Source organism: Cornus florida, unplaced genomic scaffold (genome assembly GCF_030987335.1).
Source record: "Cornus florida cultivar Cherokee Brave unplaced genomic scaffold, ASM3098733v1 CherokeeBrave_3.0.0_Hap2_Chr03, whole genome shotgun sequence".
Taxonomy (NCBI): Eukaryota; Viridiplantae; Streptophyta; class Magnoliopsida; order Cornales; family Cornaceae; genus Cornus; species Cornus florida.
The window spans coordinates 11,882,250-11,899,061 of NW_026775573.1; the positions used below are offsets into that span (position 1 = coordinate 11,882,250).

A 16,812-nucleotide genomic window follows, 5' to 3' on the forward strand; every position below is an offset into this window, starting at 1 on the left:
CCACAAACCATTCAAATGCTTCCTAATTATCATGGACTTCCAAGTGAAGAACCTTACAAGCATTTGGATGAGTTTCTTAATGTATGTTCCACCGTGAGATACACGAACATGCCGGAAGATGTCTTAAGACTTAAAACTTTTTCCATTCACCCTTAAAGACAAGGCAAAATATTGGTTTAACAATCTTAGGCCTTTTTCAACAACTTCTTGGGCAGAAATGCAACAAGAGTTCTTGAAGAAGTACTATCCGGTTTCTAAGACCAATGCCATGAAAATCTCAATTCTAGAGTTTTCACACGGGGATGGGGAAACGTTCCATGAGGCATGGGAAAAATTCAATGAATTGCTTAGGAAGTGTCCACATCATGACATGCCCAAATGACAATTAGTTCAATATTTCTTTGAGAGCTTATCGGACAATTACAAGGGCATGGTTGATGCTTCCATGGGTGGCTCTTACATTGATAGGCATGAGGATGACGTGTGGCGTCTTTATGAGAGCATGAGTGAAAGTTCTCTGTATCGAACTTTATCTTCTAAGAATGGTAAGAATTTAAGTGGAAGGAAGAGTGTTGGCTTACATCAAGTTAACCATTCCAACAAAATATCCGCCGAGATGAGATCCTTATCTCAAAGGTTTGATCAATTCTTGATCAACCAAAACTCAGCAAATCAAGTATCTTCCATCCCTAACCATTCCCATCATGCATCCAATGAGACATGTATAACTTGTTCAAGTGTTTTACATTTTACTTCCAATTGTCCCTATGGACATGTGCAAAGTGAGCATCATGAACAAGTCAATGCAACTTTTGTTAATCAAGGGAATAATCCTTATGGCAATCACTATAATCCTAGTTGGAGGAATCACCCGAATTTCTCTTAGAGAAACGTAGGGGAAGGCTCAAACCCTCCCCAAGGTAGTTATCAAGGGAAGTATATTCCACCTCCGATGCAAAGCCAAGGTTCCCAAGGTTTTAGATCATCATTTTAATCGCAAGGAAATCAATTTTCTAATTCTCATTTTCCTAATCAACCATCATATTCTCAAGGAAATTCTAGGAGTCCAGTTTTTGAAGAGAAAGTTTTGACCGCTCTAGGCACTCTAGAGGTGAATACTCAATTGCTTCATTCTCATTCTCAATCCATTGCTAAGCTAGAAAACCAAGTAGGGCAAATAACTAGTACTTTAAATGCCAGAGAGAAAGGGAAAATGCCTTTGAATGCCCCACACAAGCAATAATGTGTTGTGGAGACTTATTCCTCATCGGAAGGTCACACAATAGAGCATGTCAATGCGGTGACTACCTTAAGAAGTAGGAAGATTGTGGACAACCAAGTAGGCATGTCCAATGAAGAGAGTGAACCGGTGCAACCAAAGTTGACACCCGTCCCGTTTCTTATTATATTCCTCCTTCATTGCATATGCATGATCTTTCAAATGAGAATGTGTTGAAAAGTGATTTGAAAGGTGATTTTGAAAAGAAAAATTTGCAAAATGATTTCAAAACTTCTTGTACTGAAGAGACTTCAAAGAAAATTTTTAAAAAGGTTTTTGAACCAAGAGCTCCATTTCCGGATGCCTTAAAAGGATCCATTTCAATTGACAAGAAAAAGGCCAAAACAAATGAAATTATGGATGTGTTTAGGTAAGTGAAAGTCAATCTTCCACTTTTGGATGCAATCAAGTAAATTTCGGCTTATGCCAAGTTTTTGAAAGACTTATGCAACCAAAAGAGAAAGAACAAAAGCCAAGCACCCAGGAAAGTGGTCTTAACCGAGCAAGGAAGCTCAATTTTGCAGCGTAACACTCTTCCAAAGTTTAAGGACCCCGGTTCACCTACCACTTCATGCATCATTGAGGACGTATTGATTAAGATTGATAAATTTTTCTTCCTCGTTGATTTCGTTGTCATTGACACGGAACCGATCCCGAATCCTAAGAGCCAAATTCTCGTTATCCTTGGCCGTCCTTTCTTGGCAACCGCGAATGCCAACATTAATTGTAGGACGGGGATAATGAAGATCTCATTTGGCCACATGAAGGTGAAGTTGAATATCTTCAATCCGACCCCCAATTCATTTGACAAGCATAAAGAAGTGAATGTTGTAGAGAAATATCATGACCTTGAATGTGAAGGAATAGAGTCTTTGTGTGAAACCAAAATTCCAAAAAGTTCATCTTCTATCTTGAATTCCAAGAAAGTAGTTTCAAAATCTTATTTTAAAAGGGCATGAAAACCCAAAGATCATTTTGACGTAGGACCAAAAATTTCTTTTGAGCCTAATCTAATCCAACAAGTTCTCTATGGAACCATTTGTTGGGTGGAGTTCAAAGCACTTATCACCCCATCAAGGAGGGGATGCACAATAAGATGTTTGACCCGGGCTAAAAGAGCCCAACGTCTTGCTAGACACATTAAAGACTAGTACATTTTGTGGGGTGTCACAACCCTAATCCTTCCTCATTTCTATTTTAAATTTGATTTCTTGTGAAGTCTAGATATTTACTTTAGGTTCATATACATTGCTAGTGTAATGACCTGAATTTTATTCAACCTTTTCATTAGCGGTGACCCGAATGTAAATCCAATGATAAATCAGAATGTGGATGCAAAAGGTAAAAAATGGTCTCTAGAGATACTTCATGTCTATAAGACACAAATGTGACCCTCAATGAGGTCATGGAACTCAAAGAAAACAACTGCGGAAGCAATGTTTTAAAAATGGACATGACTGAGCCTAGGGGAAAAACGGTCTTTTCCAAAATAAAAGTGGGTACTACTAACCACACCATTGGAAAGAAAATGAAAAATTAATGAAGTTAGACTCAAGATTCACCTGATTTGGAGTCCGGATGGAAAAGATATGAATTTTAGAACAAATGGCCTTTTCCGTTTAGGAGTTACCACAACCCTATCTCACTAAAACTGCAATAACTCTCACTATAGTTAGAGTTTTGATGTACAGTTGGTATCATTAGAAAGATAACTTCATGTTCTTGAGTTTAGACTCAAGAATGACCTGATTTGGAGCCAAAACGAAGGAGATATGACCCTCTGAAGTTGACCCAAGAAATCTGTCCAGAATGCTGAAAGGAAACCAAGTTCCAGGGGGGATCAGCCGGCAGATGAACAGTACCGGTTGGCCGAAACTCAATCATCAGCCGACCGAAACACCCAGAATTCCTAAAAAAGGCTGCTGGAATGGTTCGAAACAATCGTCGGTCGACCGATGGACTTCTACCAGTCGACCGATGGACCCTGCTGCAGCAGAAATGTCTACTGCAACTCATGGAGAAGGTGTTTGGCTTGGTTCTAAGGCTATGCATGCTTCCCATTTGATTTAAACAAGTTTAAAATAGCTTTGAATGTTAAATGAACATCCACAACATGCTAAATCGAAGGAAAACTACGAATGACACCCAATGCATGAATTTTTCATGAAAATTCATGAAATCCTCCAAAAATAATTCAAAGTTTGAAATCCATGTATTCTTCGAGATGTAACCATGCACGCATGTGTAAAATGATGAGTTAGACGAGCTAGAATGGCATACGGCCTCATGGCATACCTTATGCAAAATATGACCCTTCAATGCATGAATTTTTCATAAGTTCCATAAACAACTATGAAAATAAAGTAGCATACAATGCATATAAGTGTCTTTGGCCCTTGGCCTCATTACATACACAACTAAAGAGTGTCAAAAGGTGCACTTAAGTGCACATTACATAGTTTAGACAATAAATACAAGTTTTTATACAATACATCAAAAAGGATCATGGTATGATAACAAGTGCATATTCAATGTCACCAAAAAGTATTCCAAGAAATCTAACAAGTCTAAGATTGTTGTGCATCCCACAATATTGCCTCTTTACTTGAAAAACACCCGGTAACTTCGGGGTGAGTAAACGAATTTACTCGTACGAAATGAGCACGCATAAGTTCGCAATTTAATATAATTCAATCCATGCTATTAAAGTGATATTAAAACTTTCAACATAGCATAATGAGATTCAAATTCACAAAGTTAACAACTTGGAAATTAAATGCGAAATGAAACCAAAGTGGATACTAGGATATTGCCCGAATTAAAACCGTACTCTTGTGATCACTTTAGGGCTATTAACCCATGGGTACCTTTCTCCTAGTGCGCACTATAATGTAGGGAGCTCTCTATCTCCCTTACTAGAACCAAGTCCTAGCCTAGTCAAGTTCTTGATAATATCCCAAGTTTCCAAAATCAACAAGTAGAGCAACAAGGCTTGATATGTGATCAAACACAATGAATTCCATGAATTTCATGATTAAATCATTAGGTTCACATGATAGAAATTACATAGATCAATTAAGTAATTTCTCTAGATTTTAAGAGTTGTTCAAATGATTCCAATTTAATATATGACAAGGAGTAACTCATGACCATGCCATATATCATGTCTAAAATGGAATTCAAGCATGGAACAATATAATATAATTTAAATCAACTTAAATAAATTAATCCTCTAGATTTAAAGGCTCATTTAAATCATGCCAATTTAAGATACAACAAAGATCAAATCATAGCCAAGTCATATATCAAGTCTAAAGTGAATTACATACAAGTTACAATTAATCATTTCAATACAAGACATGCATACAACCTAGATATCACTATAAGAACAATTAAATGACTTGGAAAAATAAATTATAACACCCCCTACCTCACAAGAGGATTGTTCCTCTGGAATCCAAGGTAAGCAAAGGAATTTCAAGTTTTCCTTCTAGGGTTATGTAGAGGAGAGTGAGAGTAAGCTTTTGTATTCCAAGCTTAATGATCTAAAGTGGATGGAAGGGCACCAAAAATGAAGTCAAAGCTACTAGTCAAGCTTTTCTCCAATGGTGGCTAGGTTAGGGTTCTTGAGAGGAAAGAGATGAAATGACTTAATGATGCAAACCCTAAGCTAAATGTGGTTGGATTCTCCACTCACTAAGTGCCCTTGCACTACCTCACACACACACACACTTGCAAGATTAAAGGTGAGTCCTACACTTGTCATGAATCTAAGCTAACAAGTGCACCAATCCTAGGCCAACAAGTGGGTGAATCTCCACCCTCCACATGTCATCATCCAAGGCATCAAAGTGTTTCCACACAAAGTCAACAAGTGGACCAATGAGAGTGTGACACTTGTCACACTTTTCAGAAATTGTAAAAAGGTCCTTTTTGAAAATATCTTCTAAATTAAATTACAAAATGGTCCCTAAGACGAAAAATAATTACTTTATTTAATTATACAAAACCCTTCAAGTTTAGGATAATTACCAAAAAGTCATGCTTTCATGCCATTTACAAGAAAAGTAGAAATGTAGATATCGTGAAAATGAAATATCATGGACGCATGCAAAGCCGGAATCAAATCCAAGCACAAAAAGTGAGGTTATGCAAGTAAAAATGAAAACGAGAAAAAGACGAAATAGGGAAAAGGCAAAAAAAAAAAAAAAGAATTTCAGAAAAAGGAAAGGAAGGAAAATGACTGGGTCATTATAACCTACCCTCCTTAAAAGGATTTCGTTCCTGAAATCGAACCGTACCTGAAAGAGAAAACAAATGGGGATACCGAGGACGAACCTCTTGTTCGAGCTCCCAGGTAGCCTCCTCAACGCCGTGGTGTCTCCATAAGACCTTAACCAATGGGATGGTCTTGGTAGGCAAGACTTGCTCCCGTGAATCAAGAATCTGGGCCGGACCTTCCTCGTAGGTCACGTCCTCATCAATAACCACATCAGTCTATCGCAAAATATGTGATGGATCCGGCTCGTACTTCCTCAACATAGAGACATGAAAGACGTCGTGAACCCTATCCTGGTCTGGCGGCAATGCCAAATGATAAGCAACCTTACCGACATGGTCCGATGAACCTAGGAGACAGCTTGCCAGTCTGTCGAAATCTCAAAAGTCCCTTCCGTGGAGAAATCTTGAGAAAGACATGGTCTCCTACCTCAAAAGACAAGGATTATCTCCTCCTGTCAGCGTAACTCTGCTGTCTGCTCTGTGCGGTAGCCAACCGCTATCGAATCAACTTGATTTTCTCTGTAGTCTCAATGACAATGTCGGGACCCAAGGCAATGGTATCACCGACCTCAGTCCAATAAACTGGAGATCTACATGGTCTACCATACAACGCCTCAAAAGTTACTATGCCAATACTGGTTTGGTAACTGTTGTTGTAGGCAAACTCAACCAAAGGCAAGTACTCTTCCCAGCTACCACCGAAATCCAACATACAAGCCCGTAACATATCCTCTAATATCTGAATGGTGCGTTTCGACTGACCATTAGTCTGAGGATGGAATGCCGTGCTAAAATGAAGTCCCGTGTCAAGAGCCTCCTGAAAACTCTGACAAAAATGAGATGTGAACCGCGGATCTTTATCCGAAACAATGGATACAGGAACCCCGTGAAGTTTGACAATCTGTCTCACATATAGTCCACTCAGTTTCTCTGCACTATCTATCACTACCATGGGCAAGAAGTGAGTCGTGTTAGTCAACCTGTCAACTATGACCCAAATAACATCATTCCCTGCCTGAGACCTCGAAAGTCCCGTTACGAAATCCATAGTGATATGCCTCATTTCCACTCAGCCACTGGTAATGGTTATAATAATCCTGCCGGTAGCTGATGCTCTCTTTTACTTGCTGACAAGTAAGGTATCGAGCCACAAATTATGAAACATCCTGCTTCATGCCCTACCACCAAAACTGTCATTGCAGATTATGATACATCTTTGTACCACCAGGATGAACTGCGAGTCGAGAGTGGTGAAAATCCCGAAGAACGTCTTCACGACAAGACAAGGGAATAAACATCATCCCCTTGTACCTGAGACCACCTTCTGAATGTAAGGTCCAACCCTCTATATTCTCGCCGCCTGAAATCCGAATATGGATGGAATTCATCTCCCCATCCTCCAACTGTGCCTCAATAACTCTGCTAACAAGAGCTGGTTGAGCTACAAGGCTAAATAAAATGGCCAATGGAGCATCCTCATAAGACTGTAAACCAAGATCTGTAAACTTTTCTAACATCTTCCATCTATGAATGGAAATGCTAGCAAGAGTCCCTTGTGACTTCCTACTCAATGTATCGGCCACTACATTGGCTTTACCTGGATGGTATTGTAACTCAAAGTCATAGTCCTCCATAAACTCAACCCATCTGCGCTGTCTCAAGTTCAAATCCTTCTGAGAAAAGAAATACCTGAGACTCTTATGGTCGGAGAAAACTTCAAACTTTTCCCCATACAAATAGTGTCTCCACCCCTTTAGGGCAAAGATAACTGCTGCTAACTCCAAATCATGTGTCAGATAGTTTAACTCGTGAATCTTCAACTGTCGAGACCCATAAGCAACCACCCACTCTGTTTGCATCAAGACACAACCCAAACCTTCTCGTGAAGCATCATAGAAGATTACATAACCCAAACCACGTTCAGGAATGATCAAAACTGGAGCCGATGTCAACCTGACCTTCAACTCCTGAAAAGCAAACTCACATACCTCGTTCCATATGAACTTAACCCCCTTGCGGGTAAGTCGAGTCATTGGTGCCGCTAAATGAGAGAAATCCCGAACAAATCTCCGGTAATAGCCGGTTAGGCCAAGAAAACTCTGAATCTTAAACACTGTCTTCGGACGTTCCCAATCCATCACCGATTTGATCTTTGACGGATCTACTGCAACTCCGCCCCTTGACACAACATGTCCAAGGAACTTCACTTCCGATAGCCAAAATTCACATTTCTCGAACTTGGCATACAACTGATTATCCCTAAGGATCTGCAATACTGTCCTCAAATGATACTCATGTTCCTCTACCGAAATTGAGTACACAAGAATGTCATCGACAAAAACCACAACAAACTGATCAAGATGGTCATTGAATACACGGTTCATCAAGTCCATAAAAGCTGCTGGAGCATTGGTAAAACCAAATGGCATCACCAGAAACTCATAATGGCCATACCGTGTGCGGAAAGCAGTCTTGGATACATCCTCATCCTTAACCCTCAACTGATAGTAACCCGACCTCAAATCAATCTTTGAAAAGCAAGTGGCTCCTTTCAACTGATCAAACAAGTCATCAATTCTAGGCAAAGGATACTTGTTCTTGATTGTAATATGATTCAGCTTGCGATAATCGATGCAAAGTCTTAAAGACCCATCCTTCTTCTTCGCAAAAAGAACCGGTGCTCCCCAGGGTGAAGCACTAGGACAAATACAGCCCTTAGCTTTCAAATCATCCAATTAAGCTTTTAGCTCATCAAGCTTTGCAGGTGCCATACGGTACGGTGCCATAGAGATTGGCGCAGTACCGGGAATGACGTCAATGGCAAAGACAACTTCCCGAAGTGGAGGAAGTTCTGTCAACTCCTCTGGAAAAACATCCAGGAACTCCATAACAACTGCTGGATAAACACGACCTGAACTGCTATCCTCCTCGGCTAACAGGCTAGCCAAGTAAGACTTGTGGCGACTCCAGTCACCGATACTGAAAATCATTGTCGAGTGGGAATCATTCCGATCTCCCACGAAGTGAAAACAATCTCCCGTGGGAGTGCCCCTCCCACAGAAGCAATCGATCGTGGCATGAAAGAAAGACAACCAGTCCATCCCGAGAATGACGTCAAAGCCTGTCATATCAAAAATGATGAAATCGAACTCTAAAATCCACCCAGCTATCTCAATAACACAACCCTGATAAACACGGTCCAAAAACACTGTACCCCCAACTGGTGTGTCAATACAAAGGAAACCATCCCGCTGTGTGACCTCCAGACCCAAAGAATATGCAAATGAAGTAGATATGAATGAATGTGATGCACCTGTGTCAACAAGAACTCTAGCCCAAGAACTAAAAACTGGAAAGATACCTCGAACTGTAGAAGTCCCAGCGGTGGTATCGGCCTGTGGCAATACATAAGCTCGTCCCTGAGCCCCTGACTATTGAGAACTGCCCTGGTGACCCGACTGATGTCCGGAAGTAGTAGGCGTAGAACCTCTACCCGGATATGAACCAACTGGTGGTGCCACTGGCTGTGCTACCTGAGGCACCCTGAAACCTGACTTCACAATTGCCGACTGTGCCGGTGTGACCTGTGAACCTATGCCTCTCTGTGCCCTACTCCGTGGATGAGGGAAATCCTTCATCATGTGACCAGGCTGCTTGCAGTAGTTGTAAGTCCCCTGAAACCCCTTTGTCAAAGCTGTAGGCTTACTAGCCTATGATTGACTGGTCTGTGGCTGAAGCTATGGGCAGCGAGGCTTGATATGCCCCGGCTGCTGACAATGGTGACAAATCACTCCCCGGGCTGATCCCAAAGATACTGGAACTACAGGTGCAGACCAAGCCTACTGTGACTGTCCTTGAGTGTGTGCACTGTCCTCGGCCTTAGCCTTCTTCCAATGACTCCCGAAAGATGACGGAGCATCACTGCAAGGCTGCTTGTGTGAACCCCTGATCCGTAACTGATCCCGTTCCTCTGCTTCGGCTAGCATAGCCCTCTGGACCACTTCTCTGTAAGTCCTCAAATCAAGAATTGAGACCCGTGGCCTGATGTCAAGATGTAGTCCATCCTAAAATTTCATTGGCCTGGCCTCATTTGTTGCCACCATGTCCTCGGCATAACGAGAGAGAGAGAAGTAAATCGTGTCTCATACTCAATGACACTTATAGTGCCCTGATAAAGACCTATGAACTGTATCCTCATCTCCTGCCTCATAGCCCTAGGAAAGAAGTGCTCGAAGAATAAACCTTTGAACTCATTCTAAGTCATCATCTCCACATTGTGGACATTGGTCATAGACCTCCACCATATATCGGCATCTCCCATGAACATAGAGGCTATCAAAAAAATCCTCAATCTGTCCGTGGGTACCGCTATACTGTCTAACTTGCAAACCATAAGGTCCAACCAAGCTTCTGAGACTAGCGGATCTGAACTCCCTGCGAACTGGTCGATCTTAACCCTTTATAACTTCATGAAGTATTCCAATGCCTTATTAGCAACTGGTGCCGGTACCGGGATTTGCATCCCTATAATATTCTGACGAAACATCTGCTGCATGGACTCTGACATCCCCAGAGCCACTCCCTGCGCAATCTGTTCCTCATAAGTCGGAGCTCGTGGTGGATTAGGACCCATGCCACGAACTGGAATCCTAGGCCTTCCCAGACCCCTCGTAAACTCAGTGTCATCCACCTGCTCCTCAACACCCAGACGTGAAGACTCACCATGCGTGACAACCATGATGCTAAACGTACGAGAAGAAAGAGGCCAATAATAACACAAGTTATTACGACCGAATATAACTAATGCTATGAATGTATGAAACAAGAAGCATGTTAATGTATGTGACGTACAGTCATACTAAAACAGGTAAGCATATACAACATGCTAAACAGATACTGAAAACTTCTAGGTACTTAAACACGTAAGCACATAGACATGTTATCAAACTAAGCACGTAAACATGTCATAATACTAAAACATATTATCAAGGCATATGAATAAATCAACGTACACCAACAAAAGCATGATACGCACCCAAAACCCATCGTCCTAAGGTTTTCGAACCTAGGAGCTCTGATACCACTTGTAACGACCCGAATTTTATTCAACCTGGTGCATTAGCGGTGACCCAAATGTAAATCCAATGATAAATCAGAATGTGGATGCAAAAGGTAAAACAATGGTCTCTTGAGATACAACATGTCTATAAGACACAAATGTGACCCTCAATGAGGTCATGGAACCCAAAAAAAACAACTGCGGAAGCGACGTTTTAAAAATGGACATCACTGAGCCTAGGGGTAAAATGATCTTTTCCAAAATGAAAGTGGCTGCTACTAACCACACCATTGGAAAGAAAACAAAAAATTAATGAAGTTAGACTTAAGATTCACCTGATTCAGAGTCCGGATGGAAAAGATATGAATTTTAGAACAAATGGCCTTTTCCGTTTAGGAGTTACCACGACCCTATCTCACTAAAACTATAATAACTCTTACTACGGTTGGAGTTTTGATCCATGGTTGGTATCATTAGAAATCTAACTTCAAGCTCTTGAGTTTAGACTTAAGAATGATCTGATTTGGATCCGAAGCGAAGGAGATATGACCCTCTGAAGTTAACCCAAGAAATCTGTCTAGAATGCTGAAAGGAAACCAAGTTCCAGGGTGGATCAGCCGGCCGATGAACAGTACCAGTCGGTCAAAACTCAATCATTAGCTGACCGAAACACCCAGAATTCCTAAAAAAGGCTACTGGAATGGTTCCAAACAATCGTCGGTCGACCGATGGACTTCCATTAGCCAACCAATGGACCCTGCTGCAGCAGAAATGGCTACTGCAACTTATGGAGAAGGTGCTTGGCTTGGTTCTAAGGCTATGCATGCTTCCCATTTGATTTAAACTAGTTTCAAAACATCTTTGAACGTTAAATGAACATCCACAACATGCTAAATTGAAGGAAAACTTTGAATGACGCCCAATGCAAGAATTTTTCATGAAAATTCATGAAATCCTCCAAAAATAATTCAAAGTTTGAAATCCATGTATTCTTTGAGATGTAACCATGCACGCATGTGTAAAATGATGAGTTAGACGCGCTAGAATGGCGTACGGCCTCATGGCATACATTATGCAAAATGTGACCCTTCAACGCATGGATTTTTCATAAGTTCCATAAACAACTATGAAAATAAAGTAGCATACAATGCATATAAGTGTCTTTGGCCCTTGGCCTCATTACATACACAACTAAAGAGTGTCAAAAGGTGCACTTAAGTGCACATTACATAGTTTAGACAAGAAATACAAGTTTTTATACAATACATCAAAAAGGATCATGATATGTGAATAAGTGCATATTCAATGTCACCAAAAAGTATTCCAAGAAATCTAGCAAGTCTAAGATTGTTGTGCATCCCACAATATTGCCTCTTTACCTGAAAAACAGTCGGTAACTTTGGGGTGAGTAAACGAATTTACTCGTACGGAATGAGCATACATAAGTTTACAATTTAATATAATTCAATCAATGCTATTAAAGTGATATTAAAACTTTCAACATAACACAATGAGATTCAAATTGACAAAGTTAACAACTTGGAAATTAAATGCGAAATCAAACCAAAGTGGATACTTGGATATTGCCCGGATTAAAACCGTACTCTTGAGATCACTTTAGGGCTATTAACTCGTGGATACCTTTCCCCTAGTACGCACTATAATGTAGGGAGCTCTCTATCTCCCGTACTAAAACCAAGTCCCAGCCTAGTCAAGTTCTTGATAATATCCCATGTTTCCAAAATCAACAAGTAGAGCAACAAGTCTTGATATGTGATCAAACACAATGAATTCCATGAATTTCATGATTAAATCATTAGGTTAACATGATAGAAATTACATAGATCAATTAGGTAATTTCTCTAGATTTCAAGAGTTGTCCAAATGATTCCAATTTAATATATGACAAGGAGTAACTCATGGCCATGCCATATATCATGTCTAAAATGGAATTCAAGCATGGAACAATTTAATATAATTTAAATTAACTTAAACAAATTAATCCTCTAGATTTAAAGGCTCATTGAAATCATGCCAATTTAAGATACAACAAAGATCAAATCATAGCCAAGTCATATATCAAGTCTAAAGTAAATTACATACAAGTTACAATTAATCATTTCAATACAAGACATGCATACAACCTAGATATCACTATAAGAACAATTAAATGACTTGGAAAAATAAATTATAACACCCCTACCTCACAAGAGGATTGTTCCTCTTGAATCCAAGGTAAGCAAAGGAATTTCAAGTTTTCCTTCTAGAGTTATGTAGAGGAGAGTGAGAGGAAGCTTTTGTATTCCAAGCTTAATGATCTAAGGTGGATGGAAGGGCACCAAAAATGAAGTCAAAGCTACTAGTCAAGCTTTTCTCCAATGGTGGCTAGGTTAGGGTTCTTGAGAGGAAAGAGATGAAATGACTTAATGATGTAAACCCTAAGCTAAATGTGGTGGGATTCTCCACTCACTAGGTGCTCTTGCACTACATCACACACACACACACACTTGCAAGACTAAAGGTGACTCCTACACTTGTCATGAATCTAAGCCAACAAGTGCACCAATCCTAGGCCAACAAGTGGGTGAATCTCCACCCTCCACATGTCATCATCCAAGGCATCAAAGTGTTTCCACACAAATGTCAACAAGTGGACCAATGAGAGTGTGACACTTGTCACACTTTTCAGAAATTGTAAAAAGGTCCTTTTTGAAAATATCTTCCAAATTAGATTACAAAATGGTCCCTAAGACGAAAAATAATTACTTTATTTAATTACACAAAACCCTTCAAGTTTAGGATAATTACCAAAAAGTCATGTTTTCATGCCATTTACAAGAAAAGTAAACATTTAATATACTTTTTTACAAAAGTAGAAATGTAGATATCGTGGAAATGAAATATCATGGATGCATGCAAAGCCGAAATCAAATCCGAGCACAAAAAGTGAGGTTATGCAAGTAAAAATGAAAAACAAGAAAAGGACGAAATAAGGAAAAGAAGAAAAAAAAAAGAGTTTCCGAAAAAGGAAAGGAAGGAAATTGACCGGGTCATTACAGCTAAGAACTGTGATTAGGATTGCATGCACTTTCATGTTGAAAATGAGCATTTTGCATAAGTTCGATCGATCTCTTCGATCAATCGAACTCCATACCTACATCCAACCTGCATCCAATCACCTCTCTGTCCAATCGTTCGAAGAAAACCTGCGTATTTTAGCTTTCTGTCCCATCGTTCGAACTTGTTCCTAGATCGATCTTTAGTTCTTCGATCGATCCAACTTCATCTTGGATCGATCTACAGTCCCAACACTTAGAAAATTTTTGAACCTGCATCCAACCTGCGTATTTCACCTCTCTGTCCCATCGATCAAACATGTGTGCAGGTTTTTGCATGTTCGATCGATCAGAGTTCATCAAAGATTGATCTCGAAGAGATCGATCTTTATTATTTGATTTACTATTTTAAGTTTGATTTTTTTTTTTTTGTTTTGAATTTTAAATTTAACAAAAAAAAAAAAAAAAAAAAAACAATTTTGTCTTTTAGTGAGGAGAAATCGATCACAGTTCGATCGATTTGAGATTTTGATAAGCACCGAATATTGCGTATTCAAGCGCTCTTATTTACAATAGTTAGGTCTATTAGTGGTTGAATTGTATAGATTTTCTCTAATTTCCGTGTTTCTATGTATTTTCAGGTTTGTCTTCCAAATTGGAAATAAGATGGAAGTTTTTGAAGCTTTTTGTAAAGATCAAGTCATTCCGGGTTGTTACATCCGGAGATTTTTGAGAAGAATCTGCTTAAGGAGGTCCATTAAGCCCTTCTACGATGAAAAAGAGGGCATATGATTCTTAATGGGTCGGTACCAATTCCAAAAAGAAGAAGTCCAAAGCAAAAGGAGCAGAAAATGCAATCTGAGGCATCTTCGAGCGCTCGTAGCACCACCTACGAGCGCTCGTCCAACATCCAAGTGTGTTATTCCATGTCACACGAGCGCTCGTAACACCTACGAGCGCTCCAAATCAAGGCAGAATGGTTTAAGGCATCTTCGAGTGCTCCTACTTCAGCTTCGAACGCTCCAAATCAAGGTAGTATGAATTCAAGCAGCTGTGAGCGCTCATAACTTCTTCTTCGAGCGCTCGTCCATGGTCTCGAACAAGAAGAATTTTCCTTAAGGCAGCTACGAGTACTCGTAGGAACATTGCAGACCCACTTGTGCCTTGAACCTTTCAATTTTGGTTTCCCTCTTTTATGAGTTAGTTGGAAATTTTCTTTTGGGGGATAGGAGCCTCGGTTTTTGGGGGGGTTTGGTAGATATCTTGTCTACAAAGGAAGAGGTGGAGGTGAATTAAAGATAGATATTTTTCCTTACAAGATTGGTAGAGAGAGAAATATTGGAGAGGAGAGCTTGTGTGGCCAAGGCTGAGCTAAAAAATGGAAGGCTTTCTCAAGCTTCTTCCTTCCTCTAGTGCAACCATGGGTAACTAATTCTCCATCTAGGGAGGTGATGAAGCCCTTCCTTGTAAGCATGTTCTAGCTTAGTTTCTATTTTGGGGGATTACAATGTATAATTTTTGGTCTTTTCATGATCTAGAGCATCTTGCTTCTTGTAATGGATTTTAATGTATATAAATGATTTATTTGAATTAATTATCTATTTTAGATAGTTCCTTCTCTTAATCATACTACTTGCATTCTCATGGTGACAATGGTAGTGAGATCATGGAATGGTTTTATTGGCATAAAGTTGTAAAGCCTTGATAGTCCATGGCTTAGGTTCTACCTTTGATGGCCTGTGCTTGATTTCTAACTTTATGTGCTTTCATCATTTAATTTAGGACTTGATAATCCTTGACTTAATAAGCCGGTTTTAGGCTACACCTTAGTTTAGGTAGTTTAAACATGTAGATCTTTGAGGGTTTATTCTTGCCTTTCAATATAATGAACCTCTTGAGGATATTATAGCAACCAAGTATTGCTATATATCATGACCAATGTATATGTTGTTTTCCCCTGAATTAGTCCTAATCTAGCTTGTGCATAGGGTGGAGGCGGATTCATTTCCCTAGTCCTCTCTACTTGTTTTTCATCTCTTTTATTTCTTGCATGCTTTTGTTTTATGAAATTTAAACTCCTAAGTTTAGTGACAAACCAACAAACCTCTTTATACCCTTTCATCGTTATAAAAATGATTCTAGATACCTTAGTTGCCATAAACTAGCAGTCCCAGTGGTTCGACTTACCCGACTAATAGCCCTATTTTACAATGATTTGTGCTATTGCAAAGGTTGATGTATAATTGACAACCGATTAATTTTTGGCGCCGTTGCCGGGGACTACAAACGGTTTTGCAACCGAGGTTTTAGGATTACCTTTGGTTAGATTATTAATATTGTCTGTGAATATTTTCTTGTGTTGTTTTGAGCATTGTGACATTTTAAGTGTTTGTGAGATTCTAGGTATTCAAGGCTTGCTGAGGAAAGCTAGTGAATTTGTAAGTCTAGATGACTTCTGGTAAGTTTTCGAAGCTTTAGTTTCAAAGTTGTTAATATCGTGCATGTATTAAATTTAGCAATAGTTAAGTTGTGAAGCCCTTGTCGAGGCTATTTTCTTATTTATTATCAATTGCAAGCATCGGTCTTTGTCGTGGCCATTTAATTTCTATATTGATAATTGAGGAGAAAGGGATCATCGTATGTGGAGTTGATGGTGTTGAATTATTTTATTGACTGTGCTATGTGTTGTTGATGTTTGGTCATCGGTCATTTTCCCTACCTACTCTTGAATCGCCATTTGACATAAATTCGCTTGAAAGGACTCTTAGAAGAAACCTTAGGGAATCTACTAGTATAAGAGGAATTGAACTTGAATTTAATACAATGGCTGAAAATGATGGAAATGAAGGAATGCATAATAATAGAGCTGAAATTCCAAACGTGGTTCCCATGACTCTTCAGGACCACTTCATCCCTACCACTTATGCTTCTCCCTCTTGCATAATGATGCCAAATATTGAGGCTGCTCAATATGAAATTAAATCTAGCACCATCCAAATGCTTCCATCTTTTCATGGCTTTGAGAATGAGGACCCCTATAAGCACCTTGATGAATTCCTTGAAATATGCTCTACCATCAAGCTTAGGGGCTTCCCTGACAATGCTCTCCATTTGCATCTCTTCCCATTCTCATTAAA

The 16,812-nt window shown here is 39.6% G+C and overlaps 1 pseudogene; it reads right to left on the reverse strand.

Moving 5' to 3' along the window:
- Window positions 1–273: 273 nt before the first annotated feature.
- On the reverse strand, window positions 274–372 carry LOC132301959 (small nucleolar RNA R71; annotated as a pseudogene).
- Window positions 373–16,812: the final 16,440 nt, after the last annotated feature.